The following is a 6,152-nucleotide window of genomic DNA, read 5'->3' on the forward strand; positions in this document are numbered from 1 at the left end:
CGTTATTAAGAAGTACATTTAAAAGGTGATTTAAGGAGACGTCTACATATTGAGAAAATATCCTTATACTCCAGAGGGTTAAGGAAAAGCATAAGGCAATTGTATTTTTTATATATATACCTGTATATCTTATATTGTTTGATTTATTGATTATATTCAAAGGAAAATTAATACTTGTTCCCCTGAATCTGGAATAATATACAATTTACAGCAAAGCCTAAAAATGTCAGGAACTTTTCATCTACGGATTGCTTTGGTCTGGCTTTACTCTTCACTGATTGATTACAGACACCTTAAATTTAGTGGCTATGGAAATCAGAAGGAGGGGCTCATTATCTTATTAAAAAACGGGCGTTTTTCGCGCGTTTTTCGTGCGAATATACGCACATTTCTAGACGCGTCAAGAACGCAAAAAAAACGCGCGCTTTAAACGGACGAATGGTGGCACTTTAGGCTTTCCATAGTTAGCTGCTAACACTCCTATGACATGGACAGTTTTAGCTGACAGAAAAGTGATTCTGATTTATTATATCCGGTCTATCTCGTATAACGTCAAATGAGTCCGACATGACAATTGCCAGCTAGCTGAAGTGTATTATGAAAGGGGGTGGAGGGGCAGGGCCGAACGGAAACATTCTTCCAGCCGAAATGTCCATTGCAAAGCACCTGTTGGTTTATAGCGTCGCTGTGCCAGTGCGCACTGAGGACGACAATGGTAAGTGAGACATATTTAAGCCAATGTTCGTTAACATTAGCATAAAGCCGCGTCTCCTTGAAAAAAAAAAAAAGTTATTGGCATAAAATGTTACCTTTTTAGCAAAAGCTTGCTAATTCCAATACGTTAAGCTAGCCCATTAGCTTACACATTTTTTGCCTAAAATTAGACACAAGCTCACTTGGCAGCTAGCCTACCGTGTGTTATTGTGGGGATAACTTAATCTGTTATAAAACGCAGTAGAAAGCATAATTTGAAAATAGCCTAAACTTGTTTTTTTTGTTAACCTATTCATTAAAGTTTAGAAACACGCCTCTAAGATTTGTGTAAATGAGTGGGTTTTCCCAGATTTCTACAGAAATGCTCAAGAAGGACTTCACCTGTCTTGAATTTGGAAGAGTTTGATATTGAGAGTAAGGATGTCCTGAATACATTTAGTTTCACCCATGTCCCTTACTGTAACATCCATTACTGTAACACTGAATATGTATTGGGCCTGGTATTACGATTATTATCATTACGTGATAGTTTACCATAGTGTGCACTAAACCTAAGCATACATTAAAACAAGTACATTGGTGTTATGCCTGAAAGCTAAATAGCCTGCCTGAGTTGGTCCTGGTAGTTTCCTGTAATATTACATAGCGTCTGAAAGGTGGTTTATACTGGATTCAAACTCGAGACTGTGTTTTTCTTGTGTCTCAATAGAGCACAAAGTCAGGCATGTACACAGTTGATGTAAAGCAGCAAACCATGGACTGGGCTTAGATTGTGGGTGATAAGGCTAATGTGATGCACTAAAAATAGGCCTTTATTGCCAATGATCCCAATCTGGTGTAGCTGATACACAACATCTGGTGGTTTCTAACAAAGAAGTGAACTATTTGCATTTTTGTTTAGCTGTTGCCAACAGAGCATGATTTTTATATTGATAGTGTGGTCATACCAGGTGTGGTATCAGAACGAAGGCAATGCAGGGACAGTCCAAGCTAAGCAGGTGAGGATTAAGACTGAACTGTATTGTTAGCTAATATAGCTTGATGATAAAGTAAAATAAATCAAATGTATGTAAAGTGTCAAACTGATAATAATTATGACATTGTTGTGAAACAGGCATCAGAGGTCAAGACGGAGAAAGAGAACGCACTCCAACTGTAGAGCAGAAAGGCAGAAGTGATGAGGTAAGTGTTTTCTTCACACAGGCCATGCCACTGGTATTGTCAAGGTGCAAGTGTTATTGTAGAACATGTTGCATATGGCTAATTGAATTGCCACCCATCCACAAGGATTCAAGTAAAAACCTGTTCAAGTGATTGTTGTTTTTGCGGCAAAGAAAATGAAAGTGACACAGAGACTGAACGTTTCTATTTCTCCTTTAATGGATTTATTTAATCTCAGCTGAATGTCAATTGTAACTTCCCAGACGTAAAGTAATCTCAGTGAAATGTATCACTGAGGCAGAGTTAAGGACATTTTGTGGAAAAGTTATATCACAAGTTCTGGCGGAGAAACTTTTTGTGGGTGCAGTGTTGAGAGATTTCACATGGATTATTCCAGGAGCTGTGATTTGATTTGCTATAACTGTCTGTTGCTGGTAGGGATTGTTTACAGAATAGACATCATAAAGCAAGGCTTAGTGGTGTTATACGTATAACCCACATGCTGCTTGCTGCTCTCTATTGCTTTGATTTGTGGAAAATAACATTTGTTTCTGTTCTTGTCTATACATACTATTGATCCTTGTGTTTTTGTTACTTTATTTATAGTTGAAAGCCAGCTATCTGTCACATATAACTGTTATTGTTGTAAGTAAACTGAAAAAGTGTACCAGCTCTCCTTTGATGGAGTAGAGCTGGACCTGATTTGCATGTGGTTAAATGGATCCGTTTCTTTTGACTGAACAAACAATCAATCGTACATAGCTGACATAACAACTCTTTAAATCTTCATATTGCATAGATTGTTATGATAAGTGTCAGGAGAACTGCTCCTGGTTACAACTACATCACATGTTACTAACTTATTATTGCAAAAATAAAACCGTATAACAACCCCAGTAAAACATTCACACAATTTTAGGTTAAAGGAATCAAGTGAAAGTTGATAATCAGGCTTTTGATGGGGTGGCAAGTAGGTTAGGTCATCTTTATTTATTCATTACCTGTACAGATGAAGTGCACCACAGGAGTGTAGAGATTGTTGTCATGGGGATAAATGTTGTACAAACACAGTCACATGGCTAAAATTTGATTATGTGTTTTCAAATAAACCACAATCGAGATATAAATATAGTGTGCTTTTAAATTGAAAAACAACAGTGATACACATCTACAGAATAAATAAAAAGCAACATTTTCTGATCCATAAGGTTAAAATATAAAAGTAATAATTTCTGTGACAAAAGCTTAAAGAGTATATTCAAGATTTATAGTCACTGCTCCAGCGAGTGCTTTAAAAACAGACATATTAAAACACAGATTAAAAGGTCTGACAGTTACGATTGTGCAAAAAAAAAGATTAATGGTTTATCTGTGCATTTTCACAAATCTTTGTAGCTGAGTTGTCCGTTTTATACAATATTTCCTCTTCAGTACACTGGATTAATGTGGAAGTTGGTTTTTGATAAAAAAATTGATTTTTCAAGAATACAGCGCATCTCCTGTACCCAGTAGTTATAATCTTTCTGTTGTAAATGTAAGTCTGTGACATATACATTAGTTCTAGTTACATTTCACACAGGGCTAGCTACGTACAAGCAAGACTAGTTAAACATGGCATTTATAGCAGTCATGCATATTCTAGTGTTTCTTTCCACATATGCATACTCATTCAGCCGGAAACCCCAGATGACCTCCAGTTGACCCCTTAACTAGATAGCATAGTTGACTCCTAAGCTAAACTGATTTCATGTTTTAGGAAATAAACCAGTCTCTTAATTAAAAGAGTCATTCAGTTGTTATTGATCTCATACGCTATTGCCATCTTTTAAACATAACGGCTCTGAAATTGTTTTTGTTGTATGCCCATCTACCAGCTCAACCACACTCTTAAGTGAACCTTAGTGTTCAGTTCATCGTCTCATGAAGTCAACCTTTGCACTTGAAAACACGGAATGATAGTAAAGTTAATGTTGCCTTAGAGGGAATCATCATATCATTTACATTGCATTCAGATTCAGGGTGTAACTCTGAATGACGATCAATAGAGCGGCATAATGCACCATATTTCCGGGCCACTGAGCAGCTTGTCCTACTGACAGAGAGATAAAGATAGAGAGGGAGCGAGAGAGAGATAAAGATAGAGAGGGAGCGAGGGGAAAGATAGAGAGGGAGCGAGGGGAAAGGGAGAGAGGGAGCCAGGGGATGAAGTGGGGATAAAACCATGTACACTACATGCACATGTTGCCTGAAGAACAACAGTAAGGGCTTTGCTGTAAATGATTTAGAGCAAAGATTAAATATTTATTGAGGTGAAAGATTCATGTATGCCACTTCCATGAACTCATTGCGGTATGGTCACATTATATCAGGTTTCAGTATCTTGTGTTCAAATAAAATGACTTAACTCCAAAAAAAACACTTTTGCACAAACACTGGCTTTATTAATTTATATGCAATTTGTTCATGTACTTACTTAGTGGTAACAGTTAAGGGAAATATTTAAATACTTTTACTGTTTCTCTCCAACCTTTGGTCTTAAACCAATTTGAGGTGTTAAGATTTTTAGTTTTTAAAGGATGTAAGTGTGGAATTTAAAGAAAAGTTATTTAAATCTACATGAAAAAAAGGGCCAATCTTTCATGTCGTCATTAGAATTGAACTCAATTATTTTCATTGTTATTGAATTGTTGACACAGGCCTGATTACACCGTATTGCCATACACTGTGAGAAACATTTGATTATTTGTCTTGCAGAAAATAGAGCATAAGATTTCTGTTTTCATCCGCTTGTGGGAAGTTGAAATGGACCACAGATGACTAGTGGTTTGCCTTGGAAATCCATGGGGGTCTTGCAGTCGTTGGTGTTGGCAAAGCCAAATGAAATCCTTATAGCTCGGGGGTCAGGGCAACAGTTCAGATGTTTATTGATTAAATGTCAACTGCCCAGGTGAATGTGATTCACAACTCAGAGGGGCCTAATTCAACAATCTATCACCAGTTGAGGAACATTCAGAGCAACACATCATCACTACATGTCTAGATCTCATATATTTACCTTTTTAAATACATTCACAACAACTTAAAAGTGGTCACATTAATGCCAGTTTGCAAAAAAGCAGGGTCGTGTTATTTACAATATCTGACAAGTAGATCTTTCAATTGACTTGTCCGATGGGCAAGTGACGTTTTTCGCCATTATTTATTGACAAATTATTGATAAATTCAGTTTACAAAAGGCAGAACTCATTTGAAAATTGTCTGTGTCTGCCATTTTTGTGGTTTTGCTTGTCGATTCCTAAGGAAATGCATCCCGCCGCTTTCTGTACTGTTAGACGGGGGCGGGGCGGGACGTGTAGCACAGTGGCAGGGTTGGGAAGCAAAACTTGGTTCCGAGTAAGAACAAATAAGAGTTGTGAGGACAGGAGGCGGAGGCCGAGCCCCGCGGACCGCAGCTCTCTCTCTATGCTCCGTATCAGCTGATCTATCTGTCTCTCTCTCTCTCTCTCTCTCTCTCTCTCTCTCTCTCTCTCTCTCTCTCTCTCTCTCTACACACAGCGGATCCGCTGCCCGTTTAACAGCCTCATCAGCAGGGTATAGAAAGTACATTATTGAAATGAAAATGCTATTTATTTACTTTTACAAACAGTGAGCAGCTGGGCAGCTGCAGCATGTGTATTGCAGGACATGGGGGTTGGACACACAGACTGTGGGGTTGGACTCTAGAGGCTTCTCAATTCTTAAATTTCCCCTCCTCGACTCCTATCCTCGTGAGTTAGTCCCACCCACAGGAGATGCAAGCGGAGGAGTCGAGGAGGGGAACCGAGGAGAGAGGAGGGGAAGCAGCAGGCGGAGAACTCCTCTCCTCTGAGCGGTCATTTTAAAGAGACGTTAATGATGACAGGAGGCACAGCAGCACTCTGTCTGATGGACAGATGTGTTCATGACGACTTATATATTTACTTTTACTTCATTGACAATTTAAAGTATGAGAGCACTCTCATAACGTAACACAATCAGAGACTGGATATACAGTCACACTCCAAACTCCACTATGGCCAAGACCAAAGAGCTGTCAAAGGACACCAGAAACAAAATTGGAGACCTGGACCAGGCTGGGAAGACTGAATCTGCATAGGAAAGCAGCTTGGTGTGAAGAAATCAACTGTGGGAGCAATTATTAGAAAATGGAAGACACACAAGACCACTGATAATCTCCCTCGATCTGGGGCTCCACGCAAGATCTCACCCTGTGGGGTCAAAATGATCACAAGAACGGT

At 38.8% G+C, this 6,152-nt stretch overlaps 1 long non-coding RNA gene across 1 annotated transcript; it reads left to right on the forward strand.

The window, feature by feature from the left end:
* Window positions 1-613: 613 nt before the first annotated feature.
* On the forward strand, window positions 614-1,903 carry LOC104943900 (uncharacterized). Its single transcript, XR_798165.1, has 3 exons — window positions 614-715; window positions 1,651-1,712; window positions 1,829-1,903. It is a non-coding gene; the product is annotated as an uncharacterized lncRNA (long non-coding RNA).
* Window positions 1,904-6,152: the final 4,249 nt, after the last annotated feature.

The sequence above is a fragment of the Notothenia coriiceps genome, unplaced genomic scaffold (assembly GCF_000735185.1).
Source record: "Notothenia coriiceps isolate Sejong01 unplaced genomic scaffold, NC01 NC01_scaffold00007125, whole genome shotgun sequence".
In the NCBI taxonomy this organism is placed as follows: Eukaryota; Metazoa; Chordata; class Actinopteri; order Perciformes; family Nototheniidae; genus Notothenia; species Notothenia coriiceps.